General features: G+C 41.6%; 1 protein-coding gene across 4 annotated transcripts in view; it reads left to right on the top strand.

Moving 5' to 3' along the window:
- The window catches only part of CLINT1 (clathrin interactor 1), a 72,904-nt gene that overhangs the window by 7,891 nt on the left and 41,336 nt on the right, over positions 1–23,677 (top strand). For 2 of the 4 annotated variants that reach the window (XM_077937385.1, XM_077937384.1), the window contains exon 2: positions 903–1,023. The exons of the other annotated variants lie outside the window; for them this stretch is intronic. The gene's annotated coding sequence lies outside the window, so the exon portion shown is untranslated. The remainder of the gene's footprint in view (positions 1–902; positions 1,024–23,677) is intronic. 4 annotated transcript variants of the gene reach the window in all.

Below are 23,677 nucleotides of genomic sequence, written 5' to 3'. Positions count from 1 at the left end.
GTAGAAATGGAGTTTTGCCACATTTCCCAGGCTGGTCTCTAACTCCTAAGCTCAAGCAGTCTACCCACCTTGGCCTCCCAAAATGCTGGAATTGCAGGCATGAGCCACTGTGCCTGGGCTAGGATACTTGTTTTGACATGAATTTTATTTAGCTTCTCAATTCTTAGGACAGTGTTTAAGTTCTAAATAACTTTAATATAAATAATCTTTTATAATTTTGCACGCACTCACCATTATGTGGTAAATATGCATGTATGCTTTTTCAACAATTATTGAATGAAGTGTTTCAAGAATTCTCATTCAAATAGCCTATATTTTTATAGTAGAAAAAAAGGCATGCGTTGAAAATTCAATTTTGTTGTTTTTTGTTTTTGTTTTTTCCATTTGTTTTCATACGTTTTTAGTAAATCAGTAAAGAACAGTGCAAGGCCAGGTGCCGTGGCTCACGCCTGTAATCCTAACACTTTGGGAGGACGAGGAGGGAAGATCTCTTGAGCCCAGGAGTTCAAGACTAGCCTGGACAATACAGACTTTGTCTCTACAAAAAAATTTAAAAATTAGCCGGACATGGTGGTGCATGCCTATAGTCCCAGCTATGTGGGAGGCTGAAATGGGAGGATCACTCGAACACAGGAGTTGAAGGCTGCAGTGAGCTGTGATCGTGCCACTGCACTCTAGCGTAGGCAACAGTGAAACTTTGTCTCTCAAAATTTTTTTTTAATATTAAAAGAAAGAACAATGCAAATAAGCATACTGAGCCTTTTTCTATTAATTTTTCTCATACTCATTTTTCATTTGTCACTTTTTAAAGTGACTTAGGTTATACGGATGAAATTACATGTCTTAATTTGTAGTTAAACTCCACGGTTAAATAATACTTTTTTTTTTTTTTTTTGAAACAGGGTCTCACTTGTCACCCAGGCTGGAGTGCAGTGGCACTCATGCTCTTGGCTTACTGCAGTCTTGACCTCCTGGGCTCAATCCATCCTCTCGCTTTAGTCCCCCAAGTAACTGGGACTACAGGTGAGCACCACCATGCCGGGCTAATTTTTTGTAGAGAAGGGGTTTCACCATGCTTCCGAGCCCGGGCTCAAACTCCTGAGCTCAGGCAGTCCGCCTGCCTAAGCCTCCCAAAGTGCTAGGATTATAGGCGTGAGCCACTGCACCCAGCCAGTAATATCCTTAGTTTGATGTATTTGGCTTATAAGTTCAGTACTGAATGGGCTTTGAAGGATGGCCTGTTTCTCACAAAACCATGTAAAATGTTTAGCCCTATAGTCTGCTGTCCACTCAGCAGCGAGAGGGATTCTTTAAAAATACTAAGTCAAATGGGTTCAGAACTCTCCAGTGGCTTCTCATCTCATTGTTTACTGGCCTGTACAGATCTGGCTCTTTGCTGCCCCCCTCTGATCTTTTCTCCCACCACTGTCCCTCACTTTCTCTGTTCTGTTCAGTGGACCTCCTATATTACATAGTATGCACTCACACTCGTGACTTTTTTTTTCTGTGCTTGCCTTCCTCTGTTACACATATTCATCTGCTGCCTCTGATATGCAAGTTCCTTGAGGGCAGGAATTTTGTTTTGTTTACTGCTATATTACTAACTCTTAAAACAATTATGACACAGTAAGTGCTCAGATATTTTTGAATGAATACATTACATTTGGTAAGTTGATATTTGTTACAGAGGATATCCTTTAAATCCAGATATTTCTTTTTTTTTTTTTTTTTGAGACGGAGACTCGCTCTGTCGCCCGGGCTGGAGTGCAGTGGCCGGATCTCAGCTCACTGCAAGCTCCGCCTCCCGGGTTTACACTGCCTCAGCCTCCGGAGTAGCTGGGACTACAGGCGCCCGCCTAGTTTTTTGTATTTTTTTAGTAGAGACGGGGTTTCACCGTGTTAGCCAGGATGGTCTCGATCTCCTGACCTCGTGATCTGCCCGTCTCGGCCTCCCAAAGTGCTGGGATTACAGGCTTGAGCCACCGCGCCCGGCCAAATCCAGATATTTCTAATAATTAAAGCTAATAGTTATTGAGCATTTGCCATGTGCCAAGAACAAAGGTGACAACATTGTTATGTTCAATTTTCTGGTGAGGAAATTGAGCACAGACTGCCAAGAGCGTGCCACAGATAACACATCTAGAAAATAGTCTAGATTTAAATCTAGATGATGTACTTTCAGAATACATATTTAACAGTTTATGCTAATCTTTTACAAGACATCATGTAAACAAAAAAATGTTGTACAGGCATACCTCAGAGATATTACAGGTTTAATTCCAAACCACTGCACTAAAGTGAATATTGGAATAAAGCAAGTCATACAAATTTTTAGTTTCCCAGTTCATATAAAAGTTATGCTTCCGGCTGGGCCTGGTGGCTCATGCCTGTAATCCCAGCACTCTGGGAGGCCAAGGTGGGTGGATCACCTGAGGTCAGGAGTTCAAGACCAGCCTGACCAACATGGTGAAACCCCGCCTCTACTAAAAATACAGAAATTAGCCGGGTGCAGTGGTGTGCACCTGTAATCCCAGCTACTCTGGAGGCTGAGGCAGGAGAATCGCTTGAACTCAGGAGGCGGAGATTGCGGTGAGCCAAGATCAGGCCACTGCACTCCAGCCTGGGCGACAGAGCAAGACTCCGTTTCAAAAAAAAAAAAAAGTTATGTTTCCACTATATGGTAGTCTATCAAATGCACAATGGTATTATATTTAAAAATATTTTATTGCTAAAAACTAGAGCCATCTGAGCTTTCAGCAGATATTTATCATTCTGCTGCTGGAAAACCTTGCCTCCATGCTGATGGCCGCTGACTTATCAGGGTTGTGGGATTGCTGGTTTGGAGTGGCTGTGGCAATTTCTTAAAATAACAATGAAGTTTTCTGCATCATAGATTCTTCATTTCACAGATGATTTCTCTGTAGTGTGCAATGCTGCTCGATAGCATTTTACCTAAAGTAGAACTTCTTTTATAATTGGAGTCAGGCTGGGCACGGTGGCTCACGCTTGTAATCCCGGCACTTTGGGAGGTCAAAGTGGGAAAATCACTTGAGGTCAGGAGTTTGAGACCAGCCTGGCCAGCATGGCAAAATCCTGTCTCTACTAAAAATACAAAAATTAGACCAGGAATCCGTAGGTCACGCCTGTAATCCCAGCACTTTGGGAGGCCGAGGTGGGTGGATTACTTGAAGTTAGGAGTTCGAGACCAACTTGGCCAATGTGATGAAACCCCATCTCTACTAAAAATACAAAAATTAGCTGGGTGTGGTGGCGGGCGCCTGTGATCCCTGCTACTCAGGAGGTTGAGGCAGGAGAATCACTTGAACCCTGGAGGCAGAGGTTGTAGTGAGCCAAGATCATGCCACTGCACTCCAGCCTGGGGGACAGAGTGAGACTCCACCTCAACAAAAAAAAAAAGAAAAAGAAAAAAGAAAAAAATTGGAGTCAGTCCGCTGAAGCTCTGCTACTGCTTTATCAGCTAAGTTGCCCACTGCAGCCTGGGCAACAGAGCGAGACTGCATCTCAATTAAAAAAAAACAATTCTCAGGCCTTGGTGCAGTGGCTCACGCCTGTAATCCCAGCACTTTGTGAGGGATGGGGGAGGGGATTGCTTGATTGCTTGAGCCTGGGAGTTCAAAACCAGTCTGGCCAATATGGTGAAACCCCATCTCTACTAAAAATATAAAAATTAGTCAGGAGTAATGGTGGGCCCCTGTAGTCCCAGCTACTCGGGAGGCCAAGGCAGAATTGCTTCAATCTGGAAAGTGGTGGTTGCAGTGAGCCAAGATTGTGCCATTCCAGCCTGGGGAACAGAGCGAGGCTCCATCTCAAAAAAAAAAAAAAAATTTTTTTTTTTGGCAGGTTGTGTTGGCTCACACCTGTAATCCCAGTACTTTGGGAGTTTCAAGGCATGTGGATCCCTTGAGCCCAGGAGTTGAAGACCAACCTGGGCAATGTGGTGAAACCCCATCTCTGCTAAAAATACAAAAATTAGCCTGGTGTGGTGGCATGTACCTGTAGTCTCAGCTACTCAAGAGGCTGAGGTAGGAGGATTATTTGAGCTTAGGAAGTCAAGGCTGCAGTGAACAGTGATGGTGCCACTGTACTCTGGCCTGGGCAGTGGAGCGAGACGTCGTCTCAAGAAAAAAAAAAAAGTCTCTTGTCATTTCAACAATGTCCTTCACTGGGAGTAGAGTCCATCTCAAGAAACCACTTATTTTGCTCATCCAGAAGAAGCAACTCATCATTCAAGCTTTATCATGAGATTGCAGCAATTCAGTCACATCTTCAGGCTCCACTTCTAGTTCTAGTTTTCTTGCTGTTTTCACCACATCTGCAGTGAGTTCACTGAAGTCTTGAACCCCTCAAAGTGATCCATGAGGTTTGGAATCAACTTCTAGACTCCTGTAAATGTTGATATTTTGACCATGAATCACAATTTTTTTTTTTTTTTTTTTGAGACGAGGTCTCGCTCTGTCACTTCTCTTTTGCCCTGGCTCAGGCTGGAATGCAGTGGCACTATCAGCTCACTGCAGCCTCCACCTCCTGGGCTCAAGTGACCCTCTGGCCTCAGCCTCTTGAGTAGCTGGGATGACAGGCGTGTGCGCCACCACACCCAGCACCCGGCTACGTTTTTAATTTTCTGTAGAGACAAGGTTTCGATATGTTGCTGAGGCTAGCCTTGAACTCCTGAGCTTAAGCAGTCCTTCCGCCTTGGCCTCCCAAAGTGCTAGGATTACAGGTGTGAGCTGTGCCCAGCCACTAATATTCTTAATGGCAAAGCTAGTATGGTGAATTCTTTCCAGAAGGTTTTCAATTTACTTTTCCCAGATCCATCAGAGGAATCACTAGCTAGGCAGTTACAGCCTTATGGAATGTATTTTCTTAAATAATAAGACTTGAAAGTCAAAATGACTTACTGATCCATGGAGTACAAAACAAACGTTGTGTTAGCAGACATGAAAACACTCATCTCTTTGTACATCTCCATCAGAGCTCCTTGGTGACTCCTCGTCCATGTGAAATAATATTTTGAAAATAATCTTTTTTTCTGAGCAGTAGATCTCAACAGTGAACTTAAAATAATCAGTAAACTGTGCTGTAAACAGATGTGCCATCATTCAGGCTTTGTTGTTCCATTTCTATAGCACATGCAGAGTAGATTTAGCATAATTCTTAAGGGCCCCAGGATTTTCATAATGTGCAGTGAGCACTGGCTTACAGCTGTGTTAGCCCATAACAAGAGAGTGAGCCTGTCCTTTGAAGCTTTGAAGCCAGGCACTGACCTCTCTTGCTATATGTCCTGGATGGCGTCTTCCACTGGAAGGCTATTTCATCTCCATTGAAAATCTGTTTAGTGTAGCTACCTTCATTAGATGATCTTAGCTAGACCTTCTGGATAACTTGCCGTAGCTTCTATATCAGCACTTGCTGTTTCACCGTACATTTTTCTCTTGTGGAGGTGGCTTCTTTTCTTAAACCTCATAAACCTCTGCTAGCTTCAGCTTCTCTTCTGCAGCATCCTCACCTCTCTCAGCCTTGATAGAACTGAACAGAGTTAGGGCCTTACTCTGGATTGGGCTTTGGCTTAAGGGAATGTTGTGGCTAGTTTGATGTTCTCTTCAAACCACTCAAATTTTCTTCGTATCAGCAGTGAAACTGTTTCATTTATCATTCTTGTGTTCACTAGAGTAGCACTTTAGATTTCCTTTGAGAACATTTCCTTTGCATTCACAATCTAACTTTTTGGCACAAGAAGCATAACTTTTAGCCTGTCTCAGCTTTCAACATACCTTCCTAAGCTTAATCATTTCTAGCTTTTGATTGAAAGTAGGAGGTGTGCGGCTCTTCCTTTCACTTTAACACTTAGAGGTCATTGTAGGGTTATTAATTGACCTAATTTCAATATTGTGTCTAAGGGAATAGAGATACCCGAGGAAAGGGAGAGCAGCAGGAATGGCCAGTCAGTGGAGCAGTCAGGACACATTAAACGTATTACCAGTTAACAGCACGTTTCATTCTATCCCCAAACAATTAAAATAGTAACATCAAAGATCACTGATTACAGACTGCTATAACAGAAAGAATAATGAAAAAGTTGGAAATATTGTAAGAATTACTGAAATGCTTAATGCAGGGTTGCCACAAACCTTAAATATGTGTGAAGCACAGTAAAGCAAAGCACAGTAAAATTAGGTGTGTCCGTATTTCACTATCAGAAAGGTGAATTACTGGTATATACCTCATGCAAATTAAAAATTACTTGGTAAAAATTTATAGTACTTATTTTTTATTTTATTTTATTATCATTATTTTGAGACAGAGCCTTACTCTGCCGCCCAGGCTGGAGTGCAGTGGCACGATCTCGGCTCACTGCAACCTCCGCCTCCCAGGTTCAAGTGATTCTCCTGCCTCAGCCTCCTAAGTAGCTGGGATTACAAATGTGCGCCACCTTGCCTGGCTATTTTTTGTATTTTAGTAGAGACAGAGTTTTGCCATGTTGGCCAGGCTGGTCTCGAACTTCTGACCTCAAGTGATTCTCCTGCCTTGGCCTCCCAAAGTGCTGGTATTACAGGCGTGAGCCACCACACCCAGCCTACAGTACTTAAGATTCTGAACCAAATTTAGTTAGAGTGTGTTCTGTTTTCCACATATGCACCTATCATAGAAGGAAATTGTTCTGGCCTCTTGCAGTATTCTGAATAATGTCTGTGAGGTCAATGACCCTTAATGAGAGGGAAGCAAATAGATGTTTCCATAGGTGAAAAAGAAAATCTTCATTGTTGTTACAAAGGTGTTCTCTATAAGCAACTGTAAAAAATATTTTTACATTTGTTGAGCTGTATTATGTGCTTTAGAATCAGTAGTCCTCTGTGACCAACTTTTAAAAGTTTCATAACCCTGTGATCTTTATGTTGTGGTCAGTTTGACATGCCTCAGTGTGTGCTGTGTCATATGAATTGGATTTTATGCACAACTTTTTCCAATTTTTCTTATGTTCAGAGTGGATAATTTGGAATAATGTTCTTTAATCGCTTATGTACCATCTCAGTACCATATTTCTGGCATAGGGTGTAAACATCTAGACATTATACAATAACTCAAAATACATTATTGATATGTTTACTAATCTTGGCTGACCTTGTAAGGTCCTTCACTGAGTGCTTATTAAATAGCAACCTTGAGCCCTGTAGAGTACTATAAGACATGTGACAGATCGTAGGGTTCCAGTAGGCAGCTTACAGTTCTGTAAGGCATATGCACATGAAAACTGCATGAAAAAGAAATACAAAATGACACAAGATGGCGTATCAGTGAGTGCTTTCTTAGAAGCTAGTTCTGTTGTAAAAGAAAGAAGGTCCCTGTTATACCCTAATCAAATAGTCCAAAATAAATAATTTGAAATATAAATGTGTCTTTTTTGAGAACTTGAGGGGAAAATACACTATAAAGGTCTTCAAAATTTCAGTAGACAGGTTCTAGAAACAGTTCCTTCATGTCAGAAAAGTCAAGTCTAGTTTTTGAGATTGGATAATACATCTAAGTTTAATCACTGGTGAAAAATGAAAAAAACTACAGCCTACTTAATTTAAACAGAATATCGAGTATTTGAGTTTACAAAGAGATGGTATCACTCTTACCACTGTTGAGATACAGGATTTTTCGTTTTATCATTTTGTTAAGATTTTTAAGAGTTACATACTTTTGATTAGCATCTGATATTTGGCAATACATATGAATTTAATCAAGCAGGAGAAAATCTATAGATGATATAATGAGACTGTACAATATCAAGCCTGTGTCTGCAAAGACGTAATTTTCACATATTGTGCCAGTGCAGGATGTCTTATATTATCATTCTCTTAGAAGGATTTTATGCCTTTTTTAAAAGTTAACTGATTTTACTACTTTTTTTAGGTGTTGTCCTGAGGAGCAAGATAATACGATTCATAAAATTACCTTAGTAGAGTGTTTTAAGTGGAGCACCACCTATTTAAAGATAACTGGTTGTGAGTGTGCCACAGTTGATCAGATTTCTTTGGGTTTTAGTTTTGTTTTTAAATGAAGAGTGGGAAGGGTAAGTGGAGGAGGGACGTGAGTCAAGATACTTCCTCTACTACTGTATAAAATGAGGATGAGGGTCTACCTTCCAGGGCTGTTAAGAGAATTAATTAAGCTAATATGTTGTGAAAACATTTACCATTGTATTGTCAGTAAATTATTATTCTTTACTTTTGTTTTATTTCCTTAGTTTTGTCATTGTGAGGCATTTTCTGAAGTTGTTAAAAAGTTTAAAATGTAGATGAACAAAGGCCATTTTTAGGTTCTAATTAATAGGAATTAAGTTGGGAAATAAATTTTTATAAAATTTAAACCCCTTTAACAGAAAAATTTTTACTCTTAAAATTATTTTAGTGACTATCTTACACCTGTGAAAACTAGAGTTGGAATCTAAAATACAAATAAAACTTAGGCTCTACTCATTTTTGAGTACCTTGGATATTTGATCTTCTTGTGAAACCAGTCTAACATATGATACCTCTTGGCAAGAAAACCACCTCACTGTCCTTGCTTTTATAAAAAAAATCGATGAACTTTAAAGAGCAAATAATCTGTGCAAGTGGCCTTAAGCAACTGCCAGCAATAGGAAAAAATATTTCACAGTTAAACTTACACACAAAACAAGGTGAGTCTGAAGTTGCTATAAGTACAAAATAGGAGTGTTTTGCTTGTTAAATAGAGATAGTATTTCTATACTTGGTTTCTGTAAATAGACCCTGGGAGCTTAAACTTTTAGAATTTATTGGATATTGCATTTGAGGAACTTGTACTGGAATAGATAATGTGTTCCACAAGATAGGCAGTTGAATTTGTAATGGCTAGTATTTGCAAAGCAACTTTCAAATAAATATTTTCTGGTAAATATTTAATGAAGTTTTTCTAGCAAGTGGGGATGGATATTCTAGTTATTTAGAGTCATAAATAGTCTTTTACCATCATATCTAAATATAACATTTCGCTAGTGTTTATTAACTTCTGTCATTAACTAGAACAATTATAAGAGCTTTTTAGAAGTGTCCTGAAGTCTCACTCTGTCACCCAGGCTGGAGTGCAGTGTCATGATCTCGGCTCACTGCAAGCTCCGCCTCCCGGGTTCTCGCCATTCTCCTGCCTCAGCCCCTGGAGGGAATTTTTGCATATTGTTGAGTAAAATGGCTTTTAAGATTTTTGACTCATAAGTACTTAAGGCTGCTTGACATACTGACATGGCTTTGGGATATTTTTTATCCATATTCATCCGTTTTTAAGATTTTGCCACCTTTGCTTGTCATTCTCCCTACCCCACCCCCATCTTTTTCTGTTTACATACACACACACACACTCTCTCTCTCTCTTCCCTCATCCATTTGAAAGTAGGTTATATATCCCTTTGCTTCAGTGCTTCAGTGTGCATTTCCTGAGAATACGGATTATTCTCTTAGCCACAGTATAGTTTTAAAAAATACAGAAAATTTAACATTAAAACAATAGTTTTACCTCTTCCATATCCCAGTTTTGTCAGTTGTCCCATTCCAGGATTTCGTTTAGTAGCATGTGTTGTATTTAATTGTCATGATTCTCTAGTCTCTTTTAATGAAGAATTTCTTAACCTTTCTTTGTCTTTCACAACAGGCATTTTGGAAACTACAGACCAGTTTGGTTTTTTTTAAAAATAGAATATTCCTCAGTTCTTCCTCTCTTTTTTCTTTCTTTTTTTTTTTTTTTTTTTTTGAGACAGTCTCACTCTGTTGCCCAGGCTGGAGTGCGGTGGCACAATCTCTGCTCACTACAACCTCTGCCTTGTGGGTTCAAGCAATTCTCCTGCCTCAACCTCCTGAGTAGCTGGTACTATAGGCCCACCATGCCCAGCTAATTTTTTTTGTATTTTTAGTAGAAACGGGATTTCACCATTTGCCCAGCCTGGTCTCGAACTGCTGAGCTCAGGCAATCTGCCCGCCTTGTCTTCCCAAAGTGCTAGGATTACAGACATGAGCCATGGTGTCTGACCTCCTCTTTTTTCTTTTGAGCACCCTTAGCTTCTGATACAAAGATGTTTTAGGCTTATCCTGTACTTTGACTGCTTCAGCCCTGGAATCAGCCATTTCTCTGAGGACCCCTGGTTTGGGTTCCACTTAGTGGTAAAGCATATTTTTAAAATAGAGATTATACTGTTGATTATATGTACATATAGATAGATAGATAGATAGATAGATAGGTAGATTTTTGTCGTAATTAGAAGATTACTAGAACTTCTTGGTATGCAGGATCACGTGTAATTCAGAGTTGGCACATGGGACAAAGTTCTTTTTTTTTTTTTTTTTTTTAAGACTGAGTCTTGCTCTGTCGCACAGGCTGGAGTGCAGTGCACGATCTCGGCTCGCTGCCACCTCTGCCTCCCAGGTTCAAACGATTCTCCTGCCTCAGCCTCCTGAGTAGCTGGGATTACAGGTGCCTGCCACCATGCCCAGCTAATTTTTGTATTTTTAGTAGAGATGGGGTTTCACCGTGTTAGCCAAGCTGGTCCCGAACTCCTGATTTCAAGTTATCCATTGACCTCGGCCTCCCAAAGTGTTGAGATTATAGGCGTGAGCCACTGCAACTGGCCTGGGACGAAGTTCTTTGGAAGTGTGGTGATGATACTTTTCTTTTGAGTAAAGCTTAAGGTTTTATTTTCATTTTTTGATTGTTTTGTTTTGAGGCAGGGTCTCCCTCTGTCACCCAGGCTGGAGTGCAGTGGGACAATCATGGCCCACTATAGCCTTGACCTCCTGGGCTCAGGTGATCCTCCCACCTCAGCCTCCCTGGTACCTGGGACTGCAGGTGTACGCCACCGCATCTGGCCAATTTTTGTACTTTTTGTAGAGGTGGGGTTTTGCCATGTTGCCCAGGATAATCTCGAACTCCTGGGCTCAAGCAATCTGCCCACCTCCCAAAGTGCTGGGATTGTAGGCATGAGCCAGCACACCTGGTCTGTTTTCATTTTATTAAGTCTAAAGAGAATAAGAGTTATGAAGAGCACTACATTTCTGTTCTTTCTATTCTCACTACTTCTAGCAATGCTATTTGGTTTTGTAAAATTAGTTAAGTATGAATAGACAAAAAGCATATGCAACACAAGTGTATGTATTATAGATAATGGTTGTGATTATGGCAATAACATGCTCCCATAGAATGTATTCTTCCTAACAGTATTTCTTGTTACAGCCTTTCACCCGTAATTCATAGTTCTGTTATATTGCAACTGCTTTTGGCTTTTGAATTGTTTATACCAGCAACTGATTACTGAGTAATTTAAGAGTCTGGCTTAATTATGGCAGCACTATTCTAATTAGATGTTGGCACTTTATTTTGCAAATAGAAGTGTCAAGTATCCACATTTGCAAAATTTGTAGAAAAAAGTATTGAGAATTTATAGATAATCTTAAGATGTACATATTAAGCATATAATTAGGCTGGCTTTACTCACAGAGTAAATATATAATTCATTTGAAAATATGAAATCCTTAACTTAGGCTGGGCGTTGTGGCTCACACCTGTAATGCCAGCACTTTGGGAGACCGAGGCAGGCAGATCACTTGAGGTCAGGAGCTTGAGACCAGTCTGGCCAACGTGGCAAAACCTAGACTCTACTAAAAATACACAGATTAACTGGGCGTGGTTGTGGGCACCTGCAATCCCAGCTGTTTGGGAGGCTGAGGCAAGAGAATTGCTTGAACCTGGGAGGCAGAGGTTGCAGTGACCCGAGATCGTGCCATTGCACTCCAACCCCTGGGCAACAGAGCAAGACTCCATCTCGGGGAAAAAAAAAAAAAGAAATCCTTGACTTAAATTGGATTAAATTTACCATTTGTTAAAAGTGGCATTTTTCCAGCAGTTAAGAAAAAATTTATACAAAGCTGAAAAATTACATAATTTTAAGTAGAACAAATAATATGTTCTTAATTTGAACATTAAGAGGTAAAAGAACTCGGCTGGGCACAGTGGCTTACGCAATGGCTGGGATTATAGGGTGCCTATAATCCCAGCACTTTGGGAGGCGGAGGCCAGCGGATCATGAGGTCAAGAGATTGAGACCATCCTGGCCAATATGGTGAAACCCCGTCTCTACTAAAAATACAAAAGCTAGCAGGGCATGGTGGCACGTGTCTGTAGTCCCAGCTGCTCGGGAAGCCGAGGCAGGAGAATCGCTTGAACTTGGGAGGCAGAGGTTGCAGTGAGCCAAGATTGCGCCACTGTACTCCAGCCTGGGGACAGTGTGAGACTCTGTCTCAAAAAGAAAAAGAGATTAAAAGAGCTTGAGAAATTTGCTGGTGAGACAACATGGATTTTGAATTTAATGTAAGTAGTATCCTTGTAGCCTTTTTCGGATTTTATGAGGAGTAATTTGAAAATAACACATAATTGACATTTCTTTTAGACCGATTGCATTTCTCAAGTATGAGTTTTTAGAATACATGATGATAAACATCTTTTAGTTAATGAGTTATTGTGTGTGTGTGCATGCGTGTGTGCGTGCGTGTGTATATATTCCATCCTTCCTTCCTTTCCTTCCTTCTTTGGACAGGGTCTCACTCTGCCATCCAGACTGGAGTGCAGTGGCACAGTCTAGCCCACTGCGGCCTTGACCTCAACCTCCCATGTAGCTGAGACCACAGGTGTGGGCCACCATGGCTGGCTAATTTTTTTATTCTTTGTAGAGGCAGGGTCTCTCCATATTTCCCAGGCTGGTCTTAAACTCCTGAGCTCAAGCAGTCCTCCCACCTCAGCCTCCCAAAGTGCTGGGATTACAGGTGTGAGCCACCACACCTGGCTTCCAGTATATTCTTTTTTTTTTTTTTTTGAGACGGAGTCTCGCTGTGTCACCCAGGCTGGAGTGCAGTGGCGCGATCTCGGCTCACTGCAAGCTCCGCCTCCCGGGTTCACGCCATTCTCCTGCTTCAGCCTCCGAGTAGCTGGGACTACAGGCGCCCGCCACCACGCCCGGCTAGTTTTTTGTATTTTTAGTAGAGACGGGGTTTCACCATGTTAGCCAGGATGGTCTCGATCTCCTGACCTCGTGATCCACCCGCCTCGGCCTCCCAAAGTGCTGGGATTACAGGCTTGAGCCACCGCGCCCGGCCTCAGTATATTCTTAATGCTTACATAATCTCTGATAAAAAAGACTCAAATAATAGGTATGCATCTCATGTCAGATACTCATATCCCAAGGGGAATAAAGTGTTATAACCAGAAGTAACAGGAAGCCACAGGATAACCTGGCTTTTTAATATAGCGAGGATTTATTGATCATCTGCAACTCTTGCAGGTACTTGAAAATACAACTGTAAACAAGTTTTGGTAGAGAGCGGTAAATAAAAAGAACAAGTAAACAAAATAATTTTACGTTCTGTGTTACGAAGAAAAGAGACTGCAGTTGAGAATGATGAGTGGAATTATTTTAGATAGAGTGGCCAGAGGAGGCCTTTCTGAGGATGTGGCACCTACATTAAGACTGAAAAGCAGAGTGAATAAAGTCAAGGAAAGTGTTCCAGGGAGAGGATATTTTAGAATGAGCAAGGTCCTGGTTAGAGAAAGAGCTGGTGAGAAAGTGGCAGTGCAGTGTGGCAAGAACATGGAAGAAGAGGGGTAGCTTCAGAGGTTTGTAAGTCACTGTGTGGAGTTTGGGTTTATTCTAAGGGTCATAAGCAGCTGATGAGGAATTTTGATAAGGGAGCAAAATGACACCACTTAATGTAACTTAACTCTTGATGCTGAGTTGGATAGTGGATGGGAAGGGATAACAAGAGTAGAAGGGGATAGTGGCTGAAATCATGATTATAACACAACAATTAACAGCATGGTCTCTGGACCTTCATCTGTGGAATCAGGCTGCCTAGGTTCATGTTTTGACACTTAATGGTTACATGACCTCTAGTGAGATACTTGACCTCCTTGTGCCTCAGTTTTCTCATCTGTAAAATGGGGATAGTGATAGTCGCTGCCTCATAGAGTTGTTAGGAGGATTAAATGAATTGTCAGTGGCTTAGGACAGTGCCTGGCCCTTTAGAGTTATGTGTATTAAAAACCAATAACCAAACAAATACGGCTGTATTATGGAAGAGAGTGTGAAGTATGAGAAAAGTGTCCTATACAAGAAGTCTTGGCTTTGTACAGTTCTTCTGTGGTAACAGATTGTGCAAAAGAGGGAGAGGGTTCCAGTGTGTACAAGTTTCAGTTGACATCCTGCCAGAAAAGTGGACATTGCTTATGTAAAAGAATTGCTACATCTATAGAAATGAAATTTGTGATGGCTCCCAAAGCCATAGTTTACACTCAGCCTGGGTAGGAGGAGTTTTTATGTTTTTGAAGTATGTTTTTTAACCTTAGGTTTCATTTAGTTCTTCACATCTTTCTGTGGGACACAGAAGACTTGTGCCAAGTTATCTTAACATTTTAAGTCTTGGCAACGGATCAGTGAGTTAATTTCAGGGGATATAGTAAATTAATAAATCTTTCTAGTCATGCCCCCAAAAGACCTGGCTTTGTGTGTTTGTTGAGTAGAGGGTGTTTATTTTAGTTCCCTTGTTCATATCTTGGCCTCAGCTCCCCTTTCTTCCTTTCTGCCTCTCTCTTCTCTGTTCCCAAGATATCATGGAGTTCACTTATATATTGATTAGTCAGTTTTTCACAACCCATTTTTTGTCAGACATTCATTGTTAGGCACCAAGAGGGAAAGAAAACTGCATAAGATATAGTGTAGTCAGTTCTCGTTATTTGAGGTAGCTGTGTTTTATAAAGTCACCTTGAACAGAACCATTGCTCCTAGGGGAAAAGACAGGGGGAGGTTCCTGTGAGCCTCTGGTGACAACATTTTCTTTAGCCAGTCCATACATCACTTTGTTTTTTATGTGTGTTTTTGTTTAAAGACATCTTTTTTTTTTTTTTTTTTTTTTGGAGATGGAGTCTCGCTGTCTCCAGGCTGGACTGCAGTGGCGCTATCTCGGCTCACTGCAAGCTCCGCCCCCCGGGTTCATGCCATTGTCCCGTCTCAGCCTCCCGAGTAGCTGGGACTACAGGTACCTGCCATCGCGCCTGGCTAATTTTTTGTATTTTGAGTAGAGACGGGGTTTCACCGTGTTAGCCAGGATGGTCTCAAATTCCTGACCTCGTGATCCACCTGCCTGAGCCTCCCAAAGTGCTGGGATTACAGGCGTGAGCCACCGTGCCCGGCCATCTTTCTTAATATATATTTTAAAATTGCTGATTTATTAACATTGAACTCACTGCCAACAGCACTATAACTTATGCCTGAACAAAGCTTATCTCGCACACATTTTTTTTTTTCTGTTAGGTATATCACAATCTTCCTGAGCTTAGGAGCACTTGAACACTATGCTCAGGGCCATTTTAAACAGTGAAATTGCCAATATAAAGCATAAAAATGTGAAATACATTGCACCAAATAGTTTGTAGAAAGGACACTTGTTTATGGTTTGAGAACTGAAACAAGAAGGCAAAGTGTCACCTTGTTTGACCGCGGACGGGAATGTGTGCTCTGGACCCCTCAGGTTTTTTCCTCCTCTGCTTATGTTCATGAACATGAAAGCACCATGAATACAGATTTTGAGGTTACATTTTAGTGAGTAGGCAAATTTGCGTATATGGAGTCCATAAATTATGAGGATCAACTCTATTTGCTTTTTAAAAAGTGACAGTATGTTAAGGTAATTAAGATAAATTCATACATAGCCGTTGTACGGGCAGAATATAATGCATATGAGTTTAAAAATGTAATGTTGGATTTGATCAAAGGAAGGGCAAATTATGGGTTGGAAAGAACAGGCAGGCTTCATTTTTGCATCTTTGTTGAAAACTAGGTTTAAAAAGAGGTGGGGATTCTGGAAGCACATAGAGTCACTGAGATAAGAAAGTAAAGGGCGTGTTATTAATGCAGTAATGCTAATCAGCTAGTAAAGCAGTATAATTATGCCACAAAGGAAATGAAACAGAAGGAAAGAGAGAAAAGGCTAGATAGGTAAGTTGAGGCCAGATCATGCAGGTTCTGATTACCAGTTCAATCAGGACTTTTTTTTATAGTCCTAAAGAAGCTATTTAAGAATTTTTGTCCTTTTGTTCTTTTACCCAGTAAATACTCATTGAACATCTGCTGTCACCAAGGCTAATCCAGGAACTGGAGTTTTTTTTTTTTTTTTTTCAATCACTCTGTTGCCCAGGCTGGAGTGCAGTGGCGCAGTCTTGGCTTACTGCAACCTCTGCCTCCCGGTTCAAGCAATTCTCCTACCTCCGCCTCCTGAGTAGCTGGGACTACAGGTGCACACTGCCATGCATGGCTAATTTTTTTTTTTATTTTAGTAGAGACAGGGTTTCACCATGTTGCCCAGGCTGTTCTCAAACTCCTGAACTGAGCTCAGGCAATCCTCCTGCCTTGGCCTCCCAAAGTGCTAGGATTACAGGCATTAGCCTCCGTGCCTGGCCGGAACTGGAGATCTTTAAGAGAGCAAGATTATTTTGTGTCCCCAGGTGTATGGAATCCAGAGGGGGAGACGGGCAAATAAACAGACATGCATGTTACAATACACTGTTTTTGAGGCAGGGTCTCACTCTGTCACCCAGGCTGAAGTGCAGTGGCGTGATCACAACTCACTACAGCCTTGACTTCCCTGTGTTCAAGTGATCCTGCCCCCTCAGCCTCCTGAATAGCTGGGACTGCAGGTGCACATCACCTTGCCTGAATAATTTTTGTATTTTTTTGTAGAGACGAGGATTCACCATGTTGCCCAGGCTGGCTTGGAACTCGTGAGGCTCGAGTGATCCACCTCAGCCTCCCAAAGTGCTGGGATTGCAGGTGTGAGCTGCCACACCAGTCTAATACACTGGTTTTAGTTGTATTTCTAGCTAGTAGAAAGCAAAGGGTGCTATGAAGAGTGTGTACACAGACTCCCAACTGTTTTGGGAGTTAAGGAAGGTTTTTTGGAGGAAGTGACATTCAAGCTAAGACCTGATGATCAGGTGGAGTTAGCTGCCGAGCAGGGACAGAGATAACAGCCTGTGCAAAAGGCCTATTCTTCAGGTGAGAATGACACATGAATGGGACTGAAGAAGTAAACTGGTATCTCACATGAAGGATTTTTTGTATCTTGTTAAGGATATTGGACTTCCTCCCTTTTTCTTCTTTTCTTTTTTTTTTTTTTTTTTGAGACAGAGTTTTTCTATGTCACCCAGGCTGGAGTGCAGTGGCGCGATCTCGGCTCACAGCAGCTTCCACTTCCCAAGTTCAAGCTATTCCCCTGCCTCAGCTTCCCAAGTAGCTGGGATTACAGGCATGCACCACCATGCCTGGCTGATTTTTATATTTTAAATAGAGACAGAATTTCACCATGTTGGCCAGGCTGGTCTCGATTTCCTGACCTCAAGTGATCTGCCTGCCTTAGCCTGCCCAAGTGCTGGAATTCCAGTAGTGAGCCACTGCGCCTGGCCTGGACTTCTGCTTAAAGGCAATAAGGAAGCCTTTACTAGATTTAAAATAGGAGCTCAATTAGTTAGGATTTATCTTTCTTCAAGAGCTCCCTTTGGCCCTAGTCTGGTAGAAGATGAGTCGAAGCAGAGAGACTAGTTACAAAGTTGTTCTCAGTAATCCAGGTGAAAAATAGTGGTGACCCTGGATTGAGGTAGTGTTGGTGTGGGTAGGGAGAAGTGGATGGTCATATTTGAGAGGTACCTAGGGAATAGAATTGCAAAGACCTGGGAGTAGATTGGATATTCAGTGGGAGGAAGGGAGAGAAGTAATCTCTCAAGTGATGCTCAAGCCATAACCTTGGATGGTACTGTCCACTGATACAGTAGGAGGAAAATGAGGGAAAGTGGTGATGAATTTGTGGTGCACTAACATGGCCAACACTAAATGTTAGGAAGATTAATGTGGTCATGGTTTAGAAGATGAATGAAAAGAAGATGCCCCGGAAGTGGAGAGAGTTAAATGGCTTTTGTAGCAATCTCAGCTAGAAGTAAGGGTCTGTATTCTTAGTGCAGAACTAACAGGTTTGGGAAAGTAATGGGAGGTAAACACCAAGCAAATAGTTCCCCAAAGATGGTATCAAATATCCCAGTGATGGCTTGCAGCCTGCTCAGCTTTATGATATGCCCCTGAGATCATTTTTCAGGACGAAAAGTAGTGAAACTACCTTTATATGTTACTTCTCAAATATACATAGAAAGTAATGTTTAAAAAGCAGCTCTGGCTGAGCCCGGTGGCTCAAGCCTATAATCCCAGCACTTTGGGAGGCTGAGGCGGGTGGATGACTTGAGGTCAAGAGTTGAAGACCATCCTGGCCAACATGGCAAAACTCCATCTCTACTAAAAATACAAAAATTAGCATGGCAGCACGTGCCTGTAACCGCAGCTACTGTGGAAGCTGAGGTATGAGAGTCGCTTGAATTTGGGAGGTGGAGACTGCAGTGAGCCAAGATCCTACCACTGCACTCTAGCTTGAGGGGACAGTTTGAGACTCTGGCTTTAAAAAAGTGGCCTGGTGCAGTGGCTCACACTTGTAATCCCAGCACTTTGGGAGGCCAAGGCGGGCGGGGGCAGATCACAAGGTCAGGAGATCAAGACCATCCTGGCCAACATGGTTGGCCCATCTCTACTAAAAATACAAAAATTAGCTGGGCATGATGGTGTACGCCTGTAGTCCCAGCTACTGGGGAGGCTGAGACGGGGTAGGCTGAGATGGGAATCTCTTGAACCTGGGAGGTAGAGGTTGCAGTGAGCTGAGATCGCACCACTGCACTCCAGCCTGGTGATAGAGTAAGACTGTCTAGAATAGAATAGAATAGAATAGAATAGAATAGAATAGAATAGAATAGAATAGAATAAAAATTTTCACTCTTGGGACTTGATAAAGCTAGTTTCTTTTGATTATCTCCTATACATATTTAATTGGCCTCTATGAACAATGTTACCTCTTTATGAGGGGACCCGAAGAAGTAGCTGCTGGTGTGAGAGTGAGAGATCATCCGTCTTTTCTATTGTGCTTTTTGCTGTTTCTTTGTCCTGCTATGTGTTATAAGTAAGGCCAGGGGAAGTGGCTCATGCCTATAATCCCAGCAGTTAGGGAGGCCAAGGCCAGAACCCTGAGGTCAAGAGTTGAAGACCAGCCTGGCCAACATGGTGAAACCTCGTCTCTACTAAAAATATAAAAAAATTAGCTGGGTGGGTGGCATGCGCCTGTAGTCCCAGCTACTCGGGGAGGCTGAGGCAGGAGAATCGTTTGAACCCAGGAGGCAGAAGTTGCAGTAGCCGAGATCCTGCCACTGCACTCCAGTCTGGGCGACAGAGGGAGTTGCCATCTCCAAAAAAAAAAAAAAAAACTAAAACATGAAGAAAAAACAAAACTGTTTAACATAAGGTTATTAAATGAGGATTATTAAGAAATTAAAACTTAAAGCTAAAAACAGGTGAGAATTTTGAAAGGATTGCAATAAAGTTTAAACTTTTTTTTTTTTTTTTTGAGACAGGGTCTTGTTCTGTCGTCTAGTCTGGAGTGTAGTGGAACTATCATGTCTCACTGCAGCCTCAACTTCCTAGGCCCAAGCAGTCTTTCCTCCTCAGCCCCACCCTCCACCCTCACCTCCAGTAGCTGGGACTACAGGTGTGTCCTACCATGCCTGGCTAATTTTTAAAAATCTTTTTTAAAGATGGAGGTCTCACTCTGTTGCCCAGACTTAAATGTGTGTGTATGTGTATGTATATAGAGAGAGAGAGAAAGAGAGAGAGAGAGAGAGAGAGAGAGAGTGTGTGTGTGTGTGTGTGTGTGTGTGTGTGTGTGCAGAGACAAGTTCTCTCTATGTTGCCCAGGCTGGTCTTGAACACCTGGACTCAAGCAGTCATCCCACCTTGGCCTCCCAAAGTGCTGGGATTATAGCAATGAACCATCTTGCCAGCCCTTAGGTATTTTGTTTAAACCCAACGAAAACCCATGTTTTTGAAGTACCGTATTTTTAAAAAGCAATGTGAAGCATTTACTCTTACGAAAATAATAAAGCAGATGACGTTTAAAATAAGCAAAGTAGGAAACTAAGATTGACAGTAAAAAACGAGAGTTTTAAAAAATGAGATTTAAAGCAAAATAAAAGGCTGAAAGCTAGCTAACAAGAATATAAAAACATAAAAATAAAAGACTAAAGGAAAACCTATTCATAAAAATAAAAAATTTAAAAAAAAAGAAATAACAGGTACCAGAAACAAGAATGGCAAGATGAAAGTATAAACTAAAAATATTTTTGGAAGTTTGAAGAAAAGGACAACTGGTTGCAGTGGCTCATGCCTGTAATCCCAACACTTTGGAAGGCAGAGGTGGTTGGGTCAGTTGAGCCCAGGAGTTCGAGACCAGCCTAGGCAACATGGTGAAACCCCCGTCTCTACAAAAAATACAAAAACTAGCTGGTGTGGTGGCATGCACCTGTAGTCCCAGCTACTTGGAAGGCTGATGTGAGAGGATCGCTTTAGCCTGGGAGGCCGAGACTGTAGTCAGGCATGATCGCACCACTGCACTCCGGCCTGGGTGACAGCAGGACCCTGTCTCTAAAGAAAGAAGAAAGGGTAATTTTTTAGAATAGCATATACCAAAATGAGTTTCTTGGGATACTAACAAGATAGTAACAGGAAAAGGATAAATTGTCACAAAAGTTTTAGAAATGTTTAATATTGGCGGGGCACAGTGGCTCCCGCCTGTAATCCCAGCATTTTGGGAGGCTGAGGTGGGCAGATCACTTGAGTCCAGGAGTTTGAGACCAGCCTAGGCAACATGACAAAACCCTGTCTCTACTAAAAATTACAAAAAAAAAATAGCTGGGGGTGTTGGCGTGCACCTATAGTCGCAGGTACTTGGGAGGCTGAGGTGGCAGAATCTCCTGAGCCCAGGGAGGTCGAGGCTGTAGTGAGCTGAAAAATCACACCACTGCACTCCAGCCTGGGCAATCGGAATGAGACTCTGTCTCAAAAAAAAAAAAAAAAAAAAAGTATTATCTCTGTTGGAGACTCACAATGCACCATTAAAGTAATAGTCTCTGAGAATTGTTACATGAATAAAGTTGCCTTTGTTTAAACATTTTCCAGACCTTCCCTGAAACCCTTTTTTGACATAGCACCTATTATATCTTCCAGCAGAGTACTTTTTACAAAACATCATTTAGACTACTGTTATAAAAAAAATAAAAATGGAAATCTTGGAAGTTTTAAAGAAACATGCTAAGAGAAATCAGCTGGAAATAGAAATAGTTTGAGTTGGGGCCGGGCGCGGTGGCTCAAGCCTGTAATCCCAGCACTTTGGGAGGCCGAGACGGGCGGATCACTAGGTCAGGAGATCGAAACCATCCTGGCTAACACGGTGAAACCCCGTCTCTACTAAAAAATACAAAAAACTAGCCGGGCGAGGTGGCGGGCGCCTGTAGTCCCAGCTACTCAGGAGGCTGAGACAGGAGAATGGCCCGAACCCGGGAGGCGGAGCTTGCAGTGAGCTGAGATCCGGCCACTGCACTCCAGCCTGGGCGACAGAGCGAGACTCCGTCTCAAAAAAAAAAAAAAAAAAAAAAGAAATAGTTTGAGTTGGGACTGTCATTTCCAGTCTTTCCTGTTGAGGGCACAGTGTACCACAGCTAGCCTAGGGGCAGAGAGCAACTTGACACCCTTACCTTCTGGCCCCTCCTCCACCCAAAGCTGTCTTTTTAGTTTAGTTTTGTGTTTTTTTTTTGAGGCGGAATCTCGCGGCGATGCCCAGGCTGGAGTGCAATGGTGTGATCTCCACAGCCTCCCAGCTTTAACCGATTCTCCTGCCTCAGTCCCCTGAGTAGCTGGGACTACAGGAGCACTCCACTATGCCCGGCAATTTTTTTTTTTTTTTTTTTAAGTAGAGACAGAGTTTCACCATATTGACCAGGCTGGTCTTGAACTCCTGATCTCAAGTGATCCGCCTGCTTCGGCCTCCCAAAGTGCTGCGATTACAAGCGTGAGCCACCGCCCTTTTTAGTTTTTATCTGTGCAGGTGGTGCAGTGATAGAATACAGACTGCTGAGTCCGGGGAGTTAGGGGTGATCCCCAGCAAAATTAAATCAGCCCAGGGATACTTCCTTAGCAATTTGAGAGAAGTTTTACTACAAGTGCTATTTTAGTTTTCTTTTAAAAAGTCAGTTTTTAAAATTGTATAAATAAAAAATATTTTTAAATTTTTAAACAGATGCTCCCCCTTCACCCCACTCTAGTTATTACCACTCTAACACAGGTGTTTTCATATGGTTTTCTTGGTTCTTCCAGGCTTTGCTCACATGTACATGTGTTTTTATATAGTTGTTAGAGTTCATATACTTTTGTGTTATGAGGCCTCTTTTTCTATGGCCATGGAAGGAAAGGAATTTTCTAGTGGTGACTGTCTCTGCCTGCTCTGTTGCTTACATTGTTCCAAGTACCATTGCTGCCACATTTTGGAAGCTATTTTTCATCCTACTTCCCTTAATGTCACAGTTTGTTCTTCACTTTTGCCAGCCACAAAACAGCCCCTCCTGCAGTCTTACTGGTGCCAGAGTGCCTCTCTGGAAAACAAAAACGACCTAGCATTGTGGGACTAGCCTGTCTTAAGACAGTTTTTCTGTAAGCCTGTCATCTGCCCAGGTCATAATAGCAGGAGCACCTGTGCTAGAGAGGGAGTAGAAGGGCTTCCATATGCAACATAATAAATAATAACAGAAAACTAAATGCTTTACACATGTCATTTCATTTAATCTCCGTAATGGTAATAATACATAGGGGCCTTTCAGATGAGGAAGCCGAGGCACACAGTGGTTGATGTGTCCAGGGATCAGGTAGTGTATGCCAGAGACAAAATTCAGGCCCCAATAATCACTCAAAAAATTATTGATTAACTAATATACAATATTACTTTGCATTTGCCACAAAAACAGCCATAAAAGATGAAGCAGTTTATGAAAAATACGTAAGTGTGCAGTATTTTCCTTTAGCATGGCCTTGTCTTTTGGAACAGTTTCTGGGGTCTAGGTTCATTTTAATATCTGAAAATGGGCAAAATCTGAAAATTTGGTATTGGTAACCATTGAAGTTGTAAGGAAGGGGAAATGGTTTTATAGTTTCTTCCTTCCACAGGTCATAATTTAGTTATGGACATTAGGATGTTTTTCTTGGCTTATCTCATTCGTGTAGTTTTCTTTGCACATCTGTTACATAAATTACTAAACTATTTCCTTGAAAAGTTGCCAGTTTAAGTCATGTTTAATAGCAATCAAGAGTTGTTGCTTTTGGGGAAGAAGAATTAAATGACAGACTTTAAGGGGCAGAAATCCCACCACTCTCCTGGTTTAAATTTTTTTTTTTTTTTTGGATCAATCCCTGTATTTTTTGAGGCATTAAAATAATTATGTGGTTTTGGGTGTTTCCCAAAAGACTTTATGTTGGACTATAAACATTTAATGACCTTTTATATAAAATAAGTTATTTTAGTCCTTGCTTCTATAAGTTCCTATCTTTTCAGTTATCCTCTTATATAGACATTTTGATCTGACAAATTGTCGTTTGAAACTAAACTTGAAGTATTGAATTCTTTAGTGATTGTTCATATTACGTAATCTTTTC

The sequence above is a fragment of the Macaca mulatta genome, chromosome 6, assembly GCF_049350105.2.
Source record: "Macaca mulatta isolate MMU2019108-1 chromosome 6, T2T-MMU8v2.0, whole genome shotgun sequence".
Lineage (NCBI taxonomy): Eukaryota > Metazoa > Chordata > Mammalia > Primates > Cercopithecidae > Macaca > Macaca mulatta.
The sequence above is the reverse complement of the archived record's forward strand: the minus strand, read 5'-3'. Positions and strand labels throughout refer to the sequence as shown.